Here is a 25,530-nt window from a genome sequence, read left to right as displayed (position 1 = left end):
AATCCATGCAAAAAGTAAAAACTAAGAAAAGATAAAGCTAATACTTCTCTACAAAAAGAAAGTACTACAGCAGGCCTCACTGCTACTTTTGGCCTACTTGTAGGGCCACTGGATTGCATCTGGGAATTTATGGGGACATGGATTTCAGGGTGGTTCCCACAATTAACCAACTAAGTGGTTCACTGTGCCTAAACCGTATGTACAAACAATATATTTCATGCTGGACACCTGCTTTCATTCTCAGAGCTGAAAATTTGGGTTTGTGTCAGGCAAGGCGTGCCTATGTGACTGCCCTCCAATGAAATCACTGGGCCCAAGTCTCTAACAAGCTTTCTTGTTGGCAACATTCCAGGTATATTATGACAATTCATTGCGTCCTGTGTAACTCTACTGGGAGAATACTCTGGAAACTTGTACCTGGTTTTCCCCAGATTGATAGTCTGGGAAAAAGAATCAAGATATGTAATGACCTGAAATTAGAAACAGAGAGTCTGGAGAACTCTAATACAAGGGGAGAGGTGGCAATAAAAGAGATACAATTATTAATGACCATATCAAGAAGTATTTTGATAGCCAAGGGAGAAGTATGGCCTAAAAGCAACAGGAAAATCATTGCAAAATTTTATGCAGAGAAATAACCCAATCTGATGTCTTAGATCACTGTGGAAAGTGGACTCCAAGAATATAAGACAAAGTCAGAGAAACCCAGTTAGGGTTCTCTTGTCATAATCTAGAATGAGTTTTAAGGTAGGGATGGAGAGAGAAGGATTAACTAGAAACATTTTTGTATTTAGAAACTAACTGAATAAACGGATAAAGAAGGATTTCATCATTCTTCTTCCCACTGTTGATTCCCATTTTATAAGAACAGATCTGGATTCTGGACCAGTAAATTAACAAAAGTAAACTAGAGAGAGATCCAGACTGCAAGAGAGGCAGCAGAAACAAGACAGAAAACAAAAGAAAATTCCAGATGAGGCTACAAGGGAAGAAGAGCTCTATGTTTACCATCTTGCATGTATTAGAAACTACTAACATTCATAATGGTATGTAGGAAAGGGTCTACTTATTTTTATTCATGTATCTGCCCTGAAATGATGAATATGCATCATATCCAGCAAATGAAGGACTAATTATCAGCAAATTAGTAAACTATACCTTTGTTCTCTATCTAGTGATTCAACTAGTAGCTACTATTTTCATTAAGAACTGTTAAATGAGCCTGATAAAATGTGATCATGTTCTCATATGAATTCTTGGTCCCCCAAAATGAAGTCTTCCTTTAATCACACAGGTTAATACACATATTCATTTGCTTTACAAAAATATAAAAATACAGACATATACAAAAAGTAAATGTCTCCCCCCTTCACCTTCCCAGTCTCACACCTCTCATCAACATAACTACTGTCAACCTGTGTCAGGTACCGTCTAGTCTCCTTTTTTGCATTTACCAGAATCTGTGCTCAGAACAACACACTTTTAGCCCTGGCTGGCGTAGCTTAGTGGATTGAGTGCGGGCTGGGAACCAATGTGTCCCAGGTTCGATTCCCAGCCAGGGTACATTCCTGGGTTGCAGGCCATAACCCCCAGCAACCGCACATTGATGCCTCCCTCCCTCTCTCTCTCTCCCCCTCCCTCCCTTCCCTCCCTAGAAATACATAAAATCTTAAAAAAAAACACTTTTAATGCCAACAGATGTTTAAAATTAGCTCTTAGTTATGCAGTCTATGAAACTATTATCCTTGTACAAATAATAAAAGGTTAAAGTAAATCCTAAATTACTATACCCAATCCCAGTCCCCTCCCCATCTACTAATTTGGCATATGTCCTTCCAGATTTTTTTCCCAGACTCTTCCATTTATATGCATGTAGAAGTATCCATATGTAATATTCTGAGAATATTTTTACATAATTTGTACTATATTTAATACACTGTCTTTCAACTTCTCCTTTTCACTCAAAAATTATTTGGGCAACCTTTCCAATCAATAAACACTGGCTCTCAAATTATTCCTGTGGTGTAACCATTGTAGAAATTTACCATGGTTTGTTTGGCTTCTCCTCTACTAATGATATTAAATGACTTCTAGTTTTTCATTAGAACAGACAAGGCTGCAATAAACATGTCCATATGTATTTCTTACAGACCTGTGCAAGTGTTGCTCTAGGGCAGATGTCAAGAGAGAAAAATAGAATATGCATTTATTTTAGGAGATAAAGCAAATTCTCCAATAATTTCTAAAATATAATTCTGGTCCCCTGAAGGCTAAAACATAATAAGAAAAAGAAGATTCTTATTTACAGGAAAGTGTTCCATCTTCAACCAAAGCTTTTCCAGTGCTGGGGGAATTTAACAATCTGGCATCTTGAACACAAATCAATAATCATCTCTTTACCAGTTATTAGCAATGCAAAACCTTAATATGCTTGGAAGATACACGTATTTGATTTGATGATAATTATCAAAATTAAAAACACATATAACCCTAGCCTCAGGAACATACACTCTAAGTTTATCCAACAGATATAATCGTACATGTGCGACACAGCTTATATTCTAAGGTATTCACCACAGATGCAAGTCAGTGGATCTAGATAAATCTCTAATTTAATTAAAAATGATGAGTTATGACCTTAGAAGGAAATTCCGTACGTCCCTCACTTTAAATGGCAAATTACCTCAAAATTCAGAAGCTATTAAAAAATGGTGATAAATTTAACCATAAAAAACTCTGCATGGCTACAAAAACAATAACAAAATACCTACACAAAGCTATCAAATCCAACCACAAATGACAAACCCTAACAAAATCATTTGTAATACATACTAGTAACAAAGAGCTAATAATCTCCCATATAGGAAGAATACCTGGGAATTAGTCATTTTTAACCATTCAGAAAAATGGACATTTTATAGGAAGAGGTAGTTGACATAGAAAATTAAGTGGTTCTTAAACATATGAAAAAATGATAAAATTCATTCATAAGAGAAATGAAAATAAAAACTACTCTAAGAGACTGTTTTTCACTATTGCGCAGGCAAAATTTCAGAAGTTGGGTACATACTAGATGGTAAGGTTTGAAAAAACAAGGAGTCACATTGCTGGGGAGAATGGAAATTTCTATAACCTGTATGAAGAAATATTGGCAGTAATTATCAAAATAAAAAATGTGTATACCTTTTAACCAGTAACCCTACCTTAGGGAATTTATCCTACAGATACTATTGCACATGTCTGAACTGCTGCAAAAGCAAAGGGTGGACAACAACCCAAAGGTCCAAAAGTAGGGGGAATGGTAAAATAAATTACACTACATCCATAGACTAATTAATATAGTACTGCAAAAACAAATGAGATGATCTGGGGGTGGCTAGGGCTGAAGATGGGAACAAGGACTATCTGTAGATGGGCAGGAGGGAACTTTTTTGGGGTGAATAATGCTCTAAAACCAGACCGTGGTAACGAATGCACAACCCTATACATTTTTTTGAATGGCTGATTTTTGTTGTAAGAATCATACATCAGTAAAGTTGTTAAAGAAACAGAGACTTCGAATCAAGATGGCAGCATTGTTAGTTACATATGGCCCGCCTTCTCACACAACCACATCAAATTTGCAATTAAAAATACAGAACAATTATCACTAAGAACTGTCAGAAACTGAGTTGAATGTAAGTCTGACAACTACAGAATTAAAGAAATCACACCCCTCCAGAATGCTAGGAGGGGCAGAGACATGGGATGGTCTGGTCCCACATACACACTGTGGCGGTTAAAAATTCAGGAGGCAAACAGTCTCTTCAATAAATGGTGTTGGGAGAACTGGACTGATACTTGCAAAATAATGAAACTAGAACACCAACTTGTACCATACACCAGAATAAACTGAAAATGGAAAAAGCACTTAAATATGAGTCATGATACCATAAAAGTCCTAGTTAAAAACATAGGACATAAAATTTCAAACATCCCACGAAGCAATATTTTTGCCAATATTTCTCCTAGGGCAAGAGAAACAAAGGGAAAAATAAACATATGGGACTACATCAAATTAAAAAGTCTCTAGCTCTGGCTGGTGTGGCTCAGTGGACTGAGTACCAGCCTGCGAACCAAAAGGTCACTGGTTCAATTCCCAGTCAGGGCACATGCCAGGGTGGTGGGCCAAGTCCCCAGCTTGGGGGTGTGTGAGAGGCAACTGATTGATATATCTCTCACACATTGATGCCTTTCTCCCTCCCTTTCTCCCTCCCTTCTTCTCTCTCCAAAAATAAATAAAACCTTTTTAAAAAGTTAAAAGCTTTCTACACGACTAAGGAAATCCTCAGCAAATTAAAAAGGGAACCAACTGTACAGGACAACATAGTTGCCAATGATACACTGGACAAGAGTCTAATCTCCAAAATGTACTATGAACTCATACAACTCAACACCAGGAAAACAAATAATCCAATTAAAAAATGGGAAAACAACCTGAATAGACACTTCTCAAGGAGGACATACAGATGGCCCATAAATATATGAAAAAATGCTCAGCATCACCAGCCATCAGAAAGAGGCAAATTAAAACCACAATGGGATATCACGTCACACCCGTCAGAATGGCTATCATAACTAAATCAACAAACAGCAAGTGCTGACAAGGATGTGGAGAAAAGGGAGTCCTAGTGCACTGTTGGTGGAAATACAGACTGCTATGGAAAAGAGTATGGAATTTCCTCAAAAAATTAAAAATGGAACTGCCTTACCACCCAGTAATTCCACTGCTGGGAGTGTATGCTAAGAATCCTGAAATACCAATTCAAAAAAACTTACACACCCTTATGTTCATAGCAATGCTACTTACAATAGCTAAGTGTTGGAAATAGCCCAAGTACCCATCAGTACATGAGTGGATAGAAAAACTATAGTACATTTAAGTGATGGAATACTACACAGCAGGGAGAAAGCAGGAAATCCTACCTTTTGTGACAGAATGGATGGAACTGGAGACTATTATGCTAATGTAATAAGCCGGCTGGCAAAAGACAAACACTGTATGACCTCACTTAAACTGAAATCTAATGAACAAAATAAACTAACAAGAAAAACAGACCAAAGACATGAAAACATGGAACAGACTGATAACTGCATGAGGGGGAGAAGGAGAGGGAGAATGGTAGAAGAAAGAGGAACGGATTAGTCAAAAAACATGACTCATGAACATGGACAATGGAAAGAGGGCTGACTGTGGGCAAGAGAGGTAGGCTGGGTGGATGGGGGCAAATGGGGGAAAAATTGGGACAGCAGTAATAACAATATGTATAAACAATACATACTGTATGCATAAACAATGCATACCTACATACCTACATACACCTAAATAAATACCTATTTATTTATTTATTTATTTATTTATATAAATAAATAAATTTTGGAGGGATATCTCAGGAGTGAGGGGTCCCGACCCAATACCACATCCCCCAGCCTAGGGCTCCAGTGCCAGGAAGATGAGTCCCCATAACTTTTGGCTGCAAAAAACAGTGAGTATTGAGTGGGTGGAAGAAACCACTAGAGTCCCAAGCAGTTCCCTTTAAAGAACCCACACACAGACTTACTAGACTCCCTCCCATGGAGTTCCATTACTGGGAGCTCTATTACCAGTTTGAAAGGCATCAGTGGCATACAGGGAAGAACTGAAGTATCTGGCATCAAGGCGGGAGGTGGGGAACAGCTTTCTCCCAGACATAAAGGTGGGTGGTGGCCAATGTCTCTTTTCTGAGCCCTCTCCCAACAGAGCCACAGAGCTGACAGGCAGGTGCCATATCTGAGACTTCATCAACTTGCTAAAACTGTTTGCCCCGCCCTAGAGATGCCCTGGTGCTCCATCCCACCCAACTTATGGGCCCACCGAAACTGTTCATCATGATTTCTCCATGTGAATGGCTGGTCTTGGCTCCTGCTTCACAACTTCAAAAATCCCACCAAAAAGCAAGAGCCAGCCACAGTAAGTCCCCAGCCCTGATACCTCTTGCTAAGTAGACCCTGGCACAAAACTAGCAACAGCCAGCCTAGATTCATAGCTTGGCTTCACCTGGGGATCTCCAAGCCTAGCACAAGTAGCAGCCATCTCAGATTGCTTTATAGCTCATGAAGGGTGGCCCTGGGCAGAACACAGGATGGGGCTGACCTTGGCCTGCACCATCCAGGAAACCCCAGGGCCTGCACACCCAGTGGACAGCTATAGACTACGAGGAGCACCACCACCCTGCCCCTGCACAACTGATCTCCCACGAAGGACAGAGGTTGGTGGTCAGTGGTTACAGCCGATCCTTGCAGCTGACTGGCCTGGGTAACTCCCTCCCATTGACCTGCCACCAGCAATCAAGTACCAACAAGAGGAGAGTATAGCCCACCTTTTAGCCCATAGCCCACATGAAGGGTACAACTTGAGTACTCAGCTTGGGTGATAGAGGAGACTATGCCACTGGAACCTAGAGGACACCTACTACATTAAGCCATGCAACCAAGATAGGGAGCCACAGTAGCTCCACCTAATACACAGAAACAAACACAGGGAGGCTGCCAAAATGAGGTGACAAAGAAACATGGCCCAAATGAACGAACAGCTCAAAACTCCAGAAAAAGAACTAAACAAAATGAGGATAAGCAATCTATCAGATGCAAAGTTCAAAACACTGGTTATAAGGATGCTCAAGGAACTTAGTGAGGATCTCAACACTATAAAAAGGAATCAGTCAAAAATGAAGGATACACTAATTGAAATAAAGAACAATTTACAGGAAACAACAGGAAAGTAGATGAAGCTGAGAATAAAATCAATGATTTGGAACATAAGGAGCAAAACACACCCAATTGGAACAACAACAAAAATCCAAAAAAACAAGGGTAGTGTAAGCAACCTCTGGGACAACTTCAAGCATTCCAACACCTGTATCATAGGAATGCCAGAAGAAGATGAAGAGCAAGAAATTAATAATCTATTTGAAAAATAGTGAAAGAAGAATTCCCTAATTTGGTGAAAGAAATAGACATGCAAGCCCATGAACCACAGAGAGTCCCAAACAAGATGGATGCAAGGAGGTCCACACCAAGACACACCATAATTAAAATGCCAAAGGATAAAGAGAATCTTAAATGCAGTACGAGGAAAGCAGTTAGTTCCCTACAGAGGAGCTCCCATGAGACTATCAGCTGATTTCTCTAAAGAAACTTTGCAGGTTAGAAAGGACTGGCAAGAAATATTCGAAATATTCAAACTCATGAAAAGCAGGGACCTACAGCCAAGATTGGTCTACCCAGGAAAGCTATCATTTAGGATCAAAGGGCAGATAAAGAGTTTCCCAGACAAGAAAAAAACTAAAGGAACTCATCATCACCAAACCATTATTATATGAAATGTTAGAGACTTATTTAAGAAAAAGATGAGGATCAAAACTATGAACAATAAAATGGCAATAAATACGTATCTATCGACAATTGAGTCTAAAAAACAAACTAAAGAAACAAGCAGAACAGAGACAGAATCATAAATATGGAGAGTGTTTTGATTGTTGCCAAATGCGAGAGGCATAAGGGGAAATAGGTGAAGAGGTGAGGAGATTAAGAAATACAAATAGGTAATTACAGAATAGCCATGGTGATGTACAGTAAAGAAAATGCAGTAGCCAAAGAATTTATATGCATGACCCATGGGCATGATCAATGGTGGGAGGATTGCCTGAGGGAGTGGGCAGTGCTATGTGGAGGGGGGAAAGGGGGGGAAACTGGGACAACTGTAATAGCATAATCAATAAAATATAATTTAAAAAGTACATAAATAAAATAAAAACAGACAGAAATGAGGGCATTCTTCATGCACTGATACAGAAAGATCTCACAGATGTGTTAAGAGACAAAACTAAAAAACACAGATTATTATGATTTTAAAGTGAAGCTTAAAACCAGGAGGCAAATTTGTGTTTCCTTTTTATATGCATAAGTAACACCAAAATGATACATAAGAAAACAACAGTGGTTCTCTGCCCATAAAGAAAAAAACTCAGAAAGTGGAAAGAGGTGGGATAAAACGTTCTTTACTATGTTACTTTATATTTCTTTTAACTTTACTGCCATGTAAGTATTTTAACCACTTAAAAAATTAAATTAAAAAATAGATATTTGGACATCAACAATATGAATATATCCTATAATATACATTGACTGCTCCTGCATTTCATTACATTTGATATAATGTTTCCATCACCCTGAATGTCCCCAAGAGTCTGTCTGCTTTTGTGAAGAGCTGTATGTGCTTCCAGAAACCTTGCATCCCCAATATTCTAGGAAAGGTTCCTCTAGGAACGGTTCCAGTTTCAAAGGTTCGATTCCAACATTACTGATTTATTTATCAATAAAGGCTCTTGGAAATTTCAACTATTCTAGGTTATATCTACAATGACACCTGGAAAAAGGACCAAAAATATTTTTTTAAATAAAATAACATGACCCACTTTAAGGTTGGGGAAGGAGACTCCTCTACAATATACATAAAACTTGAAATAATGACTTTTAATTTTTCCAGTTTCTACATTATTTTATTTATTTTATTATAGGCTTTAAGTCTTGATTATTGTTTATGTTATTACAGTTGTCCCCATTTTTCCCCCTTGGGCACATTCCCCCAGCCCACACCCTTTTCCCACAGTCAGTCCCCAAACCATGGAGCCCATATCCATGAATCATGCATACATATTCTTTGGCTAATCCCTTCATCTTCTTTCAACCATTGCCCCTACTCTCTCCACTCTTACAGCTGTCAGTCTGTTTCATGTTCCTGTGCCTCTAATTCTATTACGTTCATTTGTTTATTTGGTTCATTTGATTCCAGTTATAAGTGAGATCTATAGATTGACTTAGGTAGTACTGACATTTTTATGGTGTTAATCCTCCCAATCCATGAACACTTATTTGTATCTTCACCAGTTTCTTCACTGTCCTATAGTTTTCTGAATACTTAGTCTTTTACCTCCTTGGTTAAATTTATTCCTAGGTCCTACTTTTTTTTTTTAATACAATAGTAAATGAGATGTTTGTTTCTCTTTCTGATAGTTCATTACTGGCATACAGAAATGCCATCAAGTTCTGAGTATTGATTTTGTATTCCTCTACTTTACTCAATTCATTTATTAGGCCTAGTAGTTCTTTGGTGGATCCTATAGGGTTTTCAATGTACAATATTATCAATTGCAAATGATAGTTTTACTTCCTCCTTTCCAATTTGTATGGCTTTTATTTCTTCTTGTCTGATTGCTGTGGCTATGACTTCCATATCATGCTCAATAAGAGTGGTGAAAATGGACACCCCTGTCATGCTCCTGATCTTAGAGGAAAAGCTTTAGGTTTTGTCCACTGAGTATGATGTTGACCTTTACTTTTCACATATGACTTTTATTATGTTGAGGTATGATGCCTTTATTCCCACTTTGCTAAGCCATAAATGGGTGCTAAATTTTATCAAATGCTTTTTCTTCCAGCTAAGGAAAGATATGATCATGTGATTTTTAGCTTTCATTTTATATGATATATTACATTTATTGATCTGCGAATATGGTAGCAACTTACATTCCTAAAATAAACCCTATCTGATCATGCTGTATGATCTTTTTAATGTATAGCTGATTCTGATTTTCAATATTTTGATGGTTTTGGCACCAATGTTCATCAGGGATATTGGCCTACAGTTTTTTTTTCTTTTCTGTGTCTTTACCTGGTTCTGGAATTAAGATAATACTGGCTTTGTAAAAAGAGCTTAGAAGCCTTCCCTCTTCTTGGATTTTTTGAAATAATTTGAAGATAGGTGTTAGTTCTTCTTTGAATGATTGGTAAAATCTGCCTGTGAAGCCATCTGGTCCAAGCCCTTTGACTGCTGGGAGTTTTTTGGATACTATCAATTTCATTAGTTGTTGTCTGTCTACTCATGTATTCTGTTTCTTCCTGATTCAATTTAGGAGATTGTATGAGTCCAGAAATTCATGCATTTCAACCAGGTTGTCCAACCTGTCGGCATATAGTTGTTTGCAATATTTTCTTACAATCTTTTGTATTTCTGTGGTATCCCTTGTTATTTCCCCTCTTTTATTTCTGACTTTATTTAGGTCCTCTCTCTTTTTTCTTGATAAGTTTGGTTAAAGGTTTATCAATAGTTTATATGTTCAAAGAACCAGCTCCCAGATTCATTGATCTTTTGAATTGTATTTTTATTCTCCATGTCATTTATTTCCACTCTGATCTTGAGGTTATATCCTTTCTTCCACTTCTTTTGGGCTTTGTTTGTTGTTGTTTCTGTAGTTCTTTTTAGGCGTAGGGTTAGAATGTTGAGATTTTCTATGTTCTTGAGATACACCCATAATGCTATATACTTCTCTCTCATGACTTCTTCTGGTGTGTCCCACAGGCTTTGGGTTGTTGTATGTTAATTTTCATGTTTCCAGGTACTTTTTGATTCCTTCCTTGATCTCACTGATGACCCATTCAGCATTTAATAATATGCTACGTAGCTTCCATGTAGTTGAATGATTGTTTTTTATTGAGGTTGATTTCTAGTTTCATGTTCTTGTGATCTGAGAAAATGCTTGATACAATTTCAATTTTCTTAATTTGTTCAGACTTATTTTGTGTCCTACCATGTGGTCTATCTTTGAGAATGATTCATGTGCACTTGAGGAGAATGTGTGTTCTGATGCTTTGCGAAGAAATGTTCTGTAAATATTAAATCCATTCGACCTAGTTTGTCATTTAAAGTTGCTGTTTCCTTGCTGATTTATTGTTTGCGAGATCTATCCAACGGTGACAGTGGGTTATTAAAATCCCCTAAAATCACTGTATTGCTGTTGAGCTCTGCCTTTTAGTCCATCAAGATTTTCTTTATGTATTTAGGTGCTCCTATATTAGGCATGTACATGTTTATAAGGGTTACATCCTCTTGTAAGACCAACCCCTTCAGTATTATGTAGTGACCTTCTTTGTCTCTTATGGCCTTTGTTTTGAAGTCTACCTTATTAGATATAAGTATTGGTCGCCCAGCTTTTTTCTTTTTGTCTCCACTCGCACGGATATTTTCTTCCATCCCTTTAGTTTCATTCTGTGTAAGTCTTTTGTTCTGAGATGGGTCTCTTGTAGACAGCATATATACGGGTTATGTTTTCTTATCCAGTCAGCTACCTTATGTCTTTTGATTAGAGCAATTAATCCATTTACATTTAATGTTATTGATAAGTCCTTATCACTGCCATTTTGTTCCTTTATATCAATGTCCCTCTCTTTGCATTACTTCTTCTTAGAGCAATCCCTTTAACTTTGGCATGGCACATGGGTAAGTATAGAGTCTGTCTGTGGAGATCAACAGATTACAACCACTTTGTATCACTTTATCTCTGATTAGCAACCTTTGATTTTGAGGTAATGCCTGCAGTCAAGATTCTTAGTTTGTCTGAAAATCTGTATTATAATACAATTTAACAACCACAGAACAATAAATGAGATTGTGTTTACAAGTAAATAAATAAATAAATAAAGCTGTCCCTTTAACACGTCTTGCAATGCTGGTCTGGTATGATGAACTCCTTTAGTCTTTTTTTTTTCTGGGAAGCTCTTTATTTTATGACCAATTTTATATGATAGCCTTACTGGATAGAGTAGTCATGGAAGAAGATCCTTGCTTTTTAATACTTTGAATACTCCATGCCAATCCCTTCTGGCCTGAAGCCTTTCTGTTGAAAAATCAGCTGATAGTCTTATTGGAGTTCCCTTGTAGATAACTGTTTCTCTCTTGCTGCCTTTAAGATTCTCTCTTTATGTTTAAACTTTGCCATTTTAATATGATGCGTCTTGGTGTGTGTCTCTTAGGGTTCATCTTGATTGGGATTCTGTGCTTCCTGACCTTTTTGACTTTTTGCTTCACCAGGTTAGGGAAGTTTTCTATCATTATTTCTCCAATCAGGTTTTCTATTTCTTGCTCACTTTTTTGTCCTTCTGGTATTCCTATGATGTGAACATTGTTATGTTTCATGTTGTCCCAAAGTTCCATTAAACCACCCTCATTCCTTTTATGTCTTTATTTTTGTTGCTCTGATTTGCTGTTTTTTCTGTGCCTTGTCTTCCAAATCGCTGATTCAATCCTCTATTCATCTAGCCTGTTTCTAATTCCTTCTAGTGTATTCTTCATTTCAGATACTGCATTCTTCACTTCTGACTGATTCTTATTCATGATTTCTATGTCCTTTTCCATGCTGATGTTGTTTCCACTAAGTTCCTTGTAGTTCTAAGTTTCTTAAGCATTGTTATAACCGTTACTTTGCACTCTATGTCAAATAAACTGTTTACCTCAATTTCACTTAGCTTTTTTTCGGGGATTCCTCCTTTTCTTTCATTGGGGGTTATTTCTTTCTGTCTCCTCATTTTAGCTAACTGTTTTTGTTATTTTCTACATATTAGATTTGCTTTTACTTCCTGTTTTCACAGGTGGCCTTATGTGGTAGGAGTCCTGTGGGACTCACAGGTGCAGGCCCCTTGATTTCCTGACCTGGATGCTCTAGGAATGCTCCTTGTACAGTTTATGTTGGCTTTCCCATTGTATTTGGGTCTTGATTGTTGTTGGCCATGAATTGGTGGGTTCTCCCCACCAGCTGGCTGTTTGTGAGGCTCAACTCCCACCACATCTTGCATGCTGTTGTACAGATACTGACAGAAAACAATACAGAAAACAAAACCCACACAGGCCAGAAAAAAAGAAAAGAAAAGAACATAATCAATGATGAAAGAGCAAATAATAATAATAAAAGTTTAAAGAGAAATAAAATATTATAGGAAAAAGACAAATATGAGATGACCAAAGGAAAGAAAAATGATTATGAGAGGATAGAGGGAAGAGAAACATCAAGAGTACAGAATAGAAACAGGGAATCGCCACAGAACAAAGAAAGGGAAAAATAAAATTTAAAAAAATAAAAGGAAAGAAGGGAAAATGGAGTAAGGGAAGAATAAAATACAACATTTGAAAGCAAATAGAGAAAAAATTAAAAATTTTAAGAAAAACAAAAAATGATAAAAAGCTATGCAAAGAAAAAAAATGAAATAGAACAAAGTCAAATTCATCACAGCAGGGTTTAGTGTTTGCCTGGTGGGTTCTCCCTCTTAATACATCCCTGATGTTGTTTGAAGCTGGTGTACGTCAAAGTCAGACATCATCCATGTGTAGCTCTAGGCATCCTGTTTGAAGGTACAAGTGATCCAGTTTGTGGCTGTCTCCTTTGGGCTTGGCTGTGTCTGGGATTGGCCTCACTGCTCTAAAAGGCTGGCTTTTTATCAGCACAGGGCCCAGGGGTGGGTCAACTAATGACTGAAGGCACTGCAGGATCCACCTCCACCTTCCTCTGCCTGTGGTTCTGCCGGTCGTCTAGCTGCTGACCCATCTGTTTCTGAGACAGCTTCTGGTGGAATCAGAAGGATAGGATCCCTGGATCTCCCGTGGGAGGTGCCAGACTTCAGGGAAGATGGTAGGTGTATTCCCCCATCCCTGTATCATACATCTGAGTTTGTCCCAAACTATTTCCCTGATCTCAGCAGGATGAAAACCCTAGTAAGAAAGAGTGTAGGGCCTCCAGAGCCCAGAACTTGTGTCTGCCAGAAACCAGGAGGGTGTTCCTAGGCTCTCTCATGAAGGGGAAGCGCTAGTCCAGTTCCTGGGGAAGTGTACAATGGCTGTGCCCTAAAACCAGTTTCTAAGACCCCTGAGCCTGCCTATATGGCTGTCTCCTGAGCAGGGGATAAAATGCAGGTTGGAGGAAAGTAAGAAAGAAAAACAATAATAAAAATAAAAATAAGTTTAAAAACTTAAAAGAAAAAAAAAAAAAGAATGCAGGGTAGGGTGAGCAGGATTCCAGAAGGTAGAGCTAGTGGGATTCCAGAGGATGGGGCTAGGAGGATTCCAGAGAGTAGGGTAATAGGATTCCCACAGGGTGGATGCTGTTGTTTTTCCCCTGGGAGGGACCTGCTCTTGTCAAGAAAAATGGTTGCTGCGGGTATGGAGGTATGTCCTAGCACCAGGAAGCCGGCAGCCAAACCCCCACTCTAAACTCTCCTCATGAGACTTGACTGCACTGCCCTCCTTCACCCAAGCCCAAGGTGTGTGGCTGTGCATGCTAATCCTGCGCATTGGGCCCTTAAAAAAATGAAAAAGTGGCTTTGTCTCCAGCTGGCTCCATCCCTCTCCAGCGGGGAAAAAACCCCCACAGCCCTTCACCAGCTGATCCTGTGTGGGCAGGTGATCCCAGCGCTGGCTCTCTGAGCTTGGGAGCCCAGCCTGCAGTCCAGGCTTCACTCTTCTCAGGGGGAAGCTCCCACAGTCATGCCTCAACCTTGGCCTCCACCTGTGAGAGAGTGCTGGCCCCTTTTGTGTCCCTGACCCTTCTACCAGTCTCGAGGCTGTTTCTGACTGTCCTTGGCTAAGTGTCTTCTCTTCAGGTAATCTTTAGTTGTTTATTTCAAGTGTTTGTTCCCCTATTTACTTTTATTTTCAGTTTGCTTTTGGGAGGCAATGTAAGACAAACCCTCCTGCTTTGGTGCCATCTTTTAAATTTTTACTGGGTGAAGTAAATTTTTACATCTATTGGTAGGTAACCATAACAGAACAGGTACAAAGTGGACCCCAATGTCTCTGCTGGGCAGAAACACTGGAAATGAGCCCTTTGAGAATATACTTATAGGAGAGAGAAGCTGAAATAGAAACAGTCAAGAAAAAGGTTCCAAGAAAGAGTTATAGACTCAAATTACGAACTCTTCTAAGATGCCCACAATACACTCCTGACATCTATACAGCTATACTACTGCCTCTCCAAAACCTACAGGACAGCAAATCTAGGGTCTACAAAGACCAGAGCTCCTATTCTATTGATTGTTCACCAAGTGCCAGACACTAAGCTTTTGTAGTATCATCCAATTTACTCTCACAACAGTATGACATAGGTAATGTTTTCCTTAGAACCTAAGTACAGTAAAAATCAACATCACACAATTAAGTGTCAGACTCAAAGCCAAAAATATACATGTTACAAGAGATGATTTCTACTTTTCCTCCCTTAGTTTTTTCTACATTTGAATTACTGACTACTTTTAGAAGTGGAAAAATTTTATAATAAAATAGTACACGCTAATAAAAAAATCAAACATCATAACCGCACAAAGTAGACGTAAACATCTTCTATACTCTCATGCTCTAGAGATAATCACTGTTGACAACTTGTTATAGGTCCTTCTAGACCTTTCCTAGGAAGTATTAACAATTAATGTACCTATTTCGCCCTGATCGGTGTGGTTCAGTGGATTCAGCGCCAGCCTGTGAACCAAAGGGTCACTAGTTCAATTCCCAGTCAGGGCACATGCCTGGGTTGCGGGCCAGGCTCCCCATTGTGGGGCGTGCAAGAGGCAACCAAACATTGATGTTTCTCTCCCTCTTTTTCTCCCCCTCTTCCCCTCTGTCTAAAAACAAATAAATAAAATATTTTTAAAAAACAATTAATGTACCTATTTCAATAAAGAGGGAAAAAAGTCTATGTAGCAGTCTGTATCCCTTAACTATATTAAACTAGTAAGAACTGATTTTTTTAAATGCCAATTCAGTAATCCATGAGGTAAAGCATCTTACCTAAACAGTACAAATGTAAGCAAAGAAAAGCCATTTCCCAAACCTAGGGACGTCACCTTGGGATTTTGCCAGATAAAATATTCTAAAGAGCACAGATACTTAAGAAAAGGAGAAAGAAAAGGATGAGAGGAAGACAGGGCCAAATAAAGTCTAGCAACCCAGTATAACAGTATAGCCAGTTTGTCACCACCTACCTACTCAAGAGCTGATTTTAACATCTATTTCCATGGCAGCTAGGCAATAAGAAAAGTGCCTAGTCTGGCAAATTTGAGTCACATAATCCAGAAGTTTGACTCTATATCATAAATCCAATATACTGTATCAGCCTGCAAAACATTTTTAAATCATTAATTAATTGAGGAGGGATTACAGGGAATATTTATTGATTATCTGCAGATATCACAAACACAACTTTTAAGCAATTACAGTTCCATCTGCCTTCTAATGACATACAATATGTTCAAAACCCAGTAAAATATTTGAAGGTTTAAAAAGCAATATATAAACAAGAACCAGTTACTGCCATCTAGCAACCACCTGGTCAGAGGGAAAAAGTACACCAAACTTTTAAATCTGAACCTTGAAAGCTCACACAAACACCCACAGAGCTGACTGGAGTATACCTCTGTGTCCTGGGCCAAGGGGTTCTGTCCCCAGTTGCCTCTCAGAAGTCCTCAACTGGAGGGTCGGGGTGGGGCAGTGTAAAATCCTGCTGTTTGTTTTTGGCTGTGTGCCTGGAGGAGGTAAAAAACCCAAAAGAAGAAAAACCAAAAGCTCCAGGAGGCTCTGTAGGAGAAGGGAATGGAAGGCCCACTATCTCCATCTCATCCCAAGAGAAGGAAACCGGTTTCCAAGGAGGAGCTGGTTAGTAGAGATCTTGAGGAGACAACTGGCAGTGAAAGTCTTCCCAAGAGGAAGAACTCTTCCCCCAAAGAGGAACCAGTCAGTGACCTGAAGAGGCCGGAAACAGCAGTGTCCCCAAGAAAAAGAGCAAATTCTCTTCGAAGGAGCAGTCAATCAGCAGTGGACCTGAAGCAGCTGCTGGCAGCAGGAGCAGCAGCTCCAAGAAACAGAAAGAGCTCCGGAAGCTCTCCCAGGAAGATGGGAATGCAACATCCCAATAAAAACAAACTCACATGAGTTGGGGGGTTAGGGTGAAACTCATGCAAGCATAAATTAAATTTTAAATAAAAACACAGTGAAATAAGACTTCATTTTTTTAGTTAGTGGTACAACATGCAAAGAAAGATGATATGCCAACCAGTAGCATTTTAAAAATGCCCCCAACATTATGAAACCATATAAATACTTTACATGAAAAAAAAGTTAAAAAGGAAAACACAGGGTAATCCCTAAAAAATAGAAGACAAACTGAAATAAATGACCTGTTTATCAACTGGCAGTATAAGAACAAAGGAACAATTATTATTTCAAGTCACTTTAAAATAATTATTTTCTCCTTGAATCCCTAGTGGAATACAACTGATGACAAAACAAAACACAAAGAAATTTTAAATTGCATTAATTAGTCTTACAAGACTAGTATTATAGCACAGACTACCCTGGAGAGCATTATGCTAAGTGAAATAAACCAGTCAGTGAAAGACAAGTACCATATGATTTTACTTGTATGTGGAATTTAAGGAATAAAATAAACAAGCAAAATAGAAACAGATCATAGATACAGTGAACAGACTCACAGCCAGAGGGGTTGGCAGCTGGGTGAAAAAAGGTTAAGGGACTAAGCCAAAACAAAACAAAACAAAACAAAAAACTCATAGAAACAAACAGTATGGTGATTACAAGACGGAAAGGGGATGAGGGAGACAGAAGAGGGAAATGGGGGGTAAGTGGTGACAGAAAGAGACAACTTTAAGGTGGATAAAAGATTTAAATATACACCATGACACTATTACAGTCCTAGAGGAGAACATAGGCAGGAAAATCTCAGATATTTCACGCAGCAACATTTTTACTGATATGTCCCCCAGAGCAAGGGACATAAAGGAAAGAATAAATAAATGGGATCTCATCAAAATAAAAAGCTGCTATACAGCTAAAGAAAACAGTATTAAAATAAAAAGAGAACCAACTGTATGGGGAAACATATTTGCCAAGGACATGTCAGACAAGGGTTTAATCTCCAAAATATATAAAGAACTTATATGACTCCACTCTAAGAAGACAAGCAACCCAATTAAAAAATGGGCAAAGGACTTGAACAGACACTTCTCCAAGGAGGACATACAGAGGATCCAGAGACACATGAAAAGATGCTCAATATCGCTAGCTATCAGAGAGATGCAAATTAAAACCCCAATGAGATACCACTTTATACCAGTCAGAATGGCCATCATAAACAAAGCAACAAACAAAAAGTGTTGGAGAGGTTATGGAGAAAAGGGACCCTATTGCACTGTTGGTGGGATTGTAGACTGGTACAACCACTATGGAAAACAGTACGGAATTTCCTCACAAAACTAAAAATGGATCTGCCTTTTGACCCAGCAATTCCACTGCTAGGATTATATCCTAAGAACCCTGAAACATCAATCCAAAAGAACCTATGCACCCTAAAGTTCATAGCAGCACAATTTACAATAGCCAAGTGTTGAAAGCACCCTAGGTGCCCATCAGTGAATGAATGGGTCAAAAAAACTATAGTACATTTACACAATAGAATTCTATGCAGCAGAAAGAAAGGAGCTCCTACTCTTTGCTACAGCATGGATGGAGCTAGAAAGCATTATGCTAAGCGAAATAAGCCAGGCGGTGAAAGACAAATACCATGTGATCTCACCTTTAACAGGAACCTAAACAACAAAACAAAGAAACAAGCAAAATATAACCAAGACACTGAAATAGAGAACAGGCTGACAGTGTCTAGAGGGGAGAGGGGAGGGAATTTCAGAGGAAAAGGGGAAGGGTTTACAGGAATAAGTATAAAGGACACATGGACAAAAACTAGGGGTGGATGGAAATGGGAGGGAGGTGGGGAGGGTTGGGTGGGTGGGCTGGAATGGGAGTAAAAAATGGAAAATTGTACTTGAACAACAATGAAAATTTTAAAAAGACAACTTTGGATGGTAGGCACACATACAATATATAGATGATGTATTATGGATCTGTACACCTGAAATCTACATAATTTTATTAGCCAACATCATCCCAATAAATCCAATAAAAACCTTCTTAAAAAGACTAGTACTGGTATTTCAAAACTTATATATGTGATATGTAATATATTAAAATTGTTAGGAACTAAGATTCTCAGCATAAAATTAAAGACACAAAAAATAATTTAAAGCTTGCTACAGCAATGGACTCTAACCTATTCCGGCACTCTCCTCCATGAGACAAGCCGTTATACAGACTTAGACAGCGTTGCGGGGGAAAATAAATAAATAAATAATGTAAGTCAAAAGTGTGATTTTTTCATGGGAACTGGAAATATCAGTACGAAGTCATTTATCTTTCCCTTTAAAAACAAAGAAACAAAAACCACCTCATTTCCTGGGTCTAAACACTAAAAAAAGCCTAAAAGCAATACAAAACCAGTAGCAATGAACACCCCTAAAACCCTACTTGTGGTTTCTAAAAACCATCACCACTTGAGAATACCAAGGCTCCTTGAAGTAATATCTGACCCCAGGTCTGGGACAGGAAATGTACAAGATGAATCTAAGCTCCTTGTGCCAGAAAGCAAGGAAGTTATCAAAAACTAAACGGATCATGTTCAAAAGAACACAGGAATCCATTTGAAGGGATCCAACTAGTCCAAGATAAGACAACTGAAATATCAAAAACAGCAACCACAATGGATTAAAACACATATAATACATTAAAATCCATGATATTTAAAAAACTAGAGTTTTCAGGAAGTACCATAAAGGACACATGGACAAAACCAAGGGGGAGGGAGGGAGGTTTGGCTGGGGTGGAAGGGAGGGGTGGGGAGAAAATGCAGACAACTATAATTGAATAACAATAAAGTAATTTTAAATAAATAAATAAATAAAAAGAAAACAACTAAAAGAAAACAAAAAAGATTTCCTGGTCATTTTAGGAGGTTCCTAGGGCACAAACCCATTATTCTAAAAAACCAGCAAAGTGAGAAGAAAAATAATCATTTATCCTGCACTTCTGTATTATAAAATCAATAAATACATATGATGTCAAAAGAGATATAATTAGAACACCAGTTTGCAATCCTTATATAATGGATCAGTTAACAATCACTAGTGACTACTAAAATCAAGGAATGAAATAGGAACTTTATAACAGATAGATAAGGCTGACAACACCTGAAACCACTAACCTGTCTTAGCAACACTAAAAGTGAATCAATCTAGCATTACATGTCAATTTAGAGGGGAAGGGAGGGAGAGAGGGAAACATCAATGTGTGGTTGCCTGTTGCGTGCCCTCTACTGGGGACCTGTCCTGCAACCCAGGCATGTGCCCTGACTGGGAATCAAACTGGTGACCCTTTGGTTCACAGGCCGGCACTCAATTCACTGAGCCACTCTAGTCAGGACAAATTTCCACAATAAAGTTTTAATAGTACAACATGTTTGTTATCTGAAGTGTATTCATCTCTAATCCTCTACTGTTATTACTTTGAGTCTCCATAATTTGAGTATCACCAGAATTTTCCAAAAATTTAAAACTTTATAATGTTTCAAATAAGATATTTACATTAGTCAAAAATTAATTACATCATATTAAATATATGTAAAAATTACTACCTGCATTATAAAGTCACTGTGCCTAGGCACTAGACTGAATTAAATATTTGTTTAGCAGATTAGTGCTTAGGTAGCATACTGTTCCATTTTAATTTTACTTGAGACTTAATTAGGACCCAAGTTTGTTTCATCAATACATAATCACAGCTAACACTGCAATCAGGACAAGTTAAGTTAGAACTCAGGGACACAGAGATGGGGAACTAAACCACACTGTTAACATCTGCCATGAAAGCTGGCTTCAATCCACACACACAGGCATTCCATTCACCAAAAGCTGCAGTCTTATAAGTCTCTCACTGTACTTTCTACAACCACCTTAATGTCTGAACCCAATCCAAGTTCATATATATATAAAGGTTTTCAGTGTTCTCCTAGGGGGAAAAACTGCATTTTTAAAAATTATCCAAAAGTTTAATGACAACAAAAGCTGAGAGTTCAGCCTAGTCAAAAATTAACACCAGACACTAACATATCAAGGAGCTGTGTTAGGAACTCATACAAACACTTCTTGCGGATGAGGCAATCTGAATCCCGGTGCTGGTTTAGAAGTGGGGCAGTTCTCTAGGATATAATGGAAAGGAGTACTGGATTATGAATCAAGTGAGCCAAGTGAGAAGATTGGACTACATCAGAGTTTGAATCCATAATTCTTATCTAGTGGTGGTTGGTAAGTTGCCTAAAGCACTATCCTGGCATCTGAAAAGAGTCTTCAGAATCCCTGACAGCTTTTAAACATATAATACAAAAAATCTGGATGTGGAAAAGAATGTGGCTTTACTGGGTATCTTTTTAATGCCCAACAGGAATTTAAGTATTTAGTCCTGTTCTTAAACACCCAAACGAACAGCTGAAAGACTGTTCACTTTCCTCTACATCACTCCATTCCAGCTCTTCCATAAAAGAAACCCAGAAAAACTTCTAAGGGGAGAGAAACATTTCCCTTTGTTTTTTCACTCCACCCAGCAAAGTAAGAGGTGGTGTGGCTGTTAAGAAGGCAAGCTCCACAATGAACATCGGGGTACACAGCAGGTACAGCCACGATGGAAAACATACAAAGTTTCCTTAAAAAATTAATAATAAGACTACCATAGGATCCAGTAATTTTAGTTAATTCAAACTTAAATGTTAATATTCAGTTGGGTTATTAAAAAACTTTTATGAATGTTTAGAACATCCTGTTCTAAGTGAATCTACTTTTACAATGATAAATTTTATGAACTCAATACAGATCATGTATCTCCAATGAAAATTTCGACTTCAAATTAAAATATGCTACAAATATAAAATACACACCACACTTCAAAGACTTAATATGAAAAAATGTAAATTATCTCAATAATTTTACATTGATGACATGTTAAATGACAATATTTTTGGATATTCCAAGTTAAACAAAATATTATTAAAATAAATTTACCTTTAAAAAATGCAGCTACTAGAACATTTACATGACAAATGGCTTGCATTGTATTCCTAATGATGGCACTGCTCTAAACAACACACCCTAGAGTCTGATACCCATCCACTACTTATCTCTTCTCCTATTTATCATTATTAATAAAAATAATTAACAGCTCTTGCTCACCAATATTAGACACCATGCTAAATGTTTTACATGAATTATTGCATTCAATCCTTCCAAAGTAGGAAGTAGGTTTTATCACTATCCTCATTTCAGAATTTTACATTAAGCACCAGAGAAGCTTAAGTCATTTGCCCAACGTCACAAGTCAATAATAGTGCCAGGATGAGAATTGAGCCTGATTTGAAAGTGTGTACTCTTAATGATGGTGGGATTGTAAATTGGAGTAACCACTATGGAAGACAGCAAGACAGTTCCCCCAAAAATTCAGAACAGAAATATTATATGATCCAAAAACTCCCTTTCTGGATATTTATCTGAAGAATATGAAAACACTGATTTGAAAAAGATGTGTGTACCCTTATATTCACTGCAGCATTATTTACAATACCAAGATACGGAAACAACCTAGGTATTCTTAGATCAACTGCATAAAGAAGATGTGATATATACATATACATCCTCATATACACAATAGACTACTATTCAGCCACAAGAAAAGATGAAATACCACCATTTGCAACATGATAGATCTTGAGACCATTATGCTGAGTGAAACAAGTCAGCTAGAAAAGGGCAAAAACCATATAATTTCACTTACATGTGTAATACAGAACAAAAAGGTAGCAAACTAACTAAGCAAAACAAAAACAAACTCACAAATTTAGACCACAAATGGTGATTACAAAAGGAGAAGTGGAATGGAGAAAGTGGGAAATGCGTAAACAGGGTCAAATGTATGGTAAGAGATGAAAACTATACTACGGAGAGAGAAACATCGATTTGTTGTTCCACTTCTGTATGCATGCAGTGATTGATTCTTTTATGTGCCCCGACCGGGAATCAAAGGAATCAAACCCACAACTTTGGCATATCATGATGATGTTCTAACCAACTAAGTTACCCAGCCATGGCCTGAATTTTACACTATTAAAAAGACACTGCCCCCAAAACACATATTTTCCAGTAGAAAATTTCTATTTAATTCTCTTTTTATTAAACGCCAGAGAGAAAAAAAGGAACTAGGAAAGGGAAAAAAATGTGGGGCTCCAAGGACAAAGACTGAACAAAACTATATGAATTTGGTTTTCAGTAACTAGGTGCACAGGTAATAGGTAATAAGCACTCTATTTTATGCCAGTGCAATGCACACTGATCACACAAAGTCTATCTAAATAATTAACAATTTGCCTTGGCTGTTGTGGCTCAGTGGATTGAGCACCAGTCTGCAAACCAAAAGGTCACTGGTTTGATTCCCAGTCAGGGCCCATACCTGGGTTGCAGGCCATGTCGGGGGTATGCGAGAGTATCTTTCACACACTGATGTTTCTCTCCCTCTCTTTTTGCCTCCCTTCCCCTTTCTCTAAAAGTAAATAAATAAAATCTTAAAAAAAAAACACAACAATTTGAAGACACATAGTAAAGAGGCTTTCCCCCCACCAATATATTATAGCTATTATTTTTGGCACTTATAAACCAAACATGGTAATAAGTATTCTGCATGTATGATCTTATTTAATTGATAACAAAACAACAAATATTATTTTCCCCATGTTTCATGTGCTGAAAATAAGTTTCAAAGAAATAAATTGCCTAAGGTCATGCAACTAGTTAAGAGGCAAGCAGATTTAAATGTAACAAATCCTATTTCACTATATTACCTATCATCAGGGTGATGAGGCAAGTGACAGTGTACCCTGACACACATCACATCTTTTGCTTCTAATACACCTCTGATGAAGTTTAACAAGAGTAGTGCTTGAAATTACCACTTCCATTAAAATGAGGCACTAACAGTTAACTTTTAAAAGGTTAAACAACAGCCCTGGCTAGTGTGGTTCAGTAGATTGAGAGCTGGCCTGCGAACCAAGAGTCACTGGTTCGATTCCAGTCTAGGGCACATGGCGGGGTTGTGAGCCAGGTTGTAGGGGGCATGCAAGAGGAAACCACACATTGATGTTTCTCTCCTTCTACCTCCCTCCCTTCCCCTCTCTTAAAAAAAAAGTTAGACAGCAATTTCAATACAGTACTGTATCTACTATCAAACTCAAATCATTCACATATCTGTATTCTAAAGAACACTACAAAATATTTGATATATGTAAAACAAACTTTGAGAGCCTAAGTTTACAACTCAGGGCACACAGAACTTTCTGAAACTGATTTTGTGCTGATGTATTTATGAAAATAAATAGTTGTGCGTGTTTACTTCCTGTCCTGAGTGGTTTATAGCTGTGTTGTTAGAAATACGTAGTAAGTGTCATGATAGAGGGAAGGGTCTGAATCAGGAAAGATACTCTAGTCAAGAGAACCCTGTCATGCTGTAAGAATCAAATCACTGGTCACATTAAACCATATTCAAACTGCAGTTACATGTACAAAGAACACATGACAATGCAATCTAGAAAGAAACCATTTTCCCAACCACAGAACTGAGAAAACCTCAATCACTCACTTGAAGCAGATTTGTACTGAGACAGAATTAGCAGACCTCTCTTACCATCTACAATATCTACAAAATGACCTAGTGACTATTCACATAGAAATGTGCTAAATTTATTCTAGAGCAGCATACCCTCAAATTTTAAGCTGCATATAGGAATGAAGAAGACAATATGTAAAATACACTCCAGAGAGGCATATCTAAGAGCCGTTTCCACCACCTACTCCTTCACTCTGAATGTTCGTTCTCACAGCACCAGAGTTCTGAGTTGAAAGACTTTTGAGTTAAGTAAAAAGATGGCTCAAAAAATTAAGAAATGACAATATTAAAAACAGCACTTCTCCAAGTTTATCTTCAAAGAAAGAATATCAACTAGGCACTTACAAAATAATCATAAACAACTGTAATTTAAAACTGCAATTACTCAAATTGAATATATAATTCTCATGTTCTGTATGATTTCTTAAGTTAAATCTTTATATAATAGTTGCTTATTACTTGAAAACTGCCCCTACCCTTCCTCTACCAACATAGGAAGATTACAGCTAGGGGAAAAAAAGTTGCATGTATAGGAGAGAAAAAAACCTATATTGGAGGAGAGGGAATAGATTAATAAATCAAGTTCAAACAAGTAAATAGAGAATGGTTCCAAGTAAACTTACAATTTAAGTGATGCCACCCAGATTGTAAATACTTTTTTGGCCTAGATAAATTTCTACGGTGTCATTTGGCACTAGAGTTGGGGGTCTAAATCCAAAGGGACAAATTGTCTCTGAAAGCCTTTTCTGGCTCTGTGGGCCACAATGTTTCAACTCAAAACTACTTGTGGCCATATAACCCGAGGACTAATTTTTCTCCCACTTCATAATATTAACTCTTCAAAGTTTTATACTGTTCTCATCTAATCACAATACTAATTTTCAAGCTAGAAAGGTTCTCCCAAAAGAACTAAGTGCACTGATTAATTTTAATATATTTTATGATTTCTTCTATTTTTTAAGAGAATAGGGTAAGTTTACATGAAATATTTAATACCATAATATAAGTAAATTTTAGCTTTCAAGCCGCTT

General features: G+C 37.7%; 1 protein-coding gene and 1 long non-coding RNA gene across 6 annotated transcripts in view; both read right to left on the bottom strand.

Annotated features, from left to right (window-relative positions):
• Nucleotides 1-25,530, bottom strand: part of ARID4B (AT-rich interaction domain 4B) — a 138,965-nt gene that overhangs the window by 95,765 nt on the left and 17,670 nt on the right. The window lies entirely within an intron of this gene.
• On the bottom strand, nucleotides 707-25,530 carry LOC118498353. Its single transcript, XR_004900854.1, has 3 exons — nucleotides 25,004-25,530; nucleotides 1,409-1,415; nucleotides 707-719 (listed from the first exon to the last, which is right to left on the bottom strand). It is a non-coding gene; the product is annotated as an uncharacterized LOC118498353 (long non-coding RNA).

This window comes from Phyllostomus discolor, chromosome 15 (genome assembly GCF_004126475.2).
Source record: "Phyllostomus discolor isolate MPI-MPIP mPhyDis1 chromosome 15, mPhyDis1.pri.v3, whole genome shotgun sequence".
Lineage (NCBI taxonomy): Eukaryota > Metazoa > Chordata > Mammalia > Chiroptera > Phyllostomidae > Phyllostomus > Phyllostomus discolor.
The sequence above is the reverse complement of the archived record's forward strand: the minus strand, read 5'-3'. Positions and strand labels throughout refer to the sequence as shown.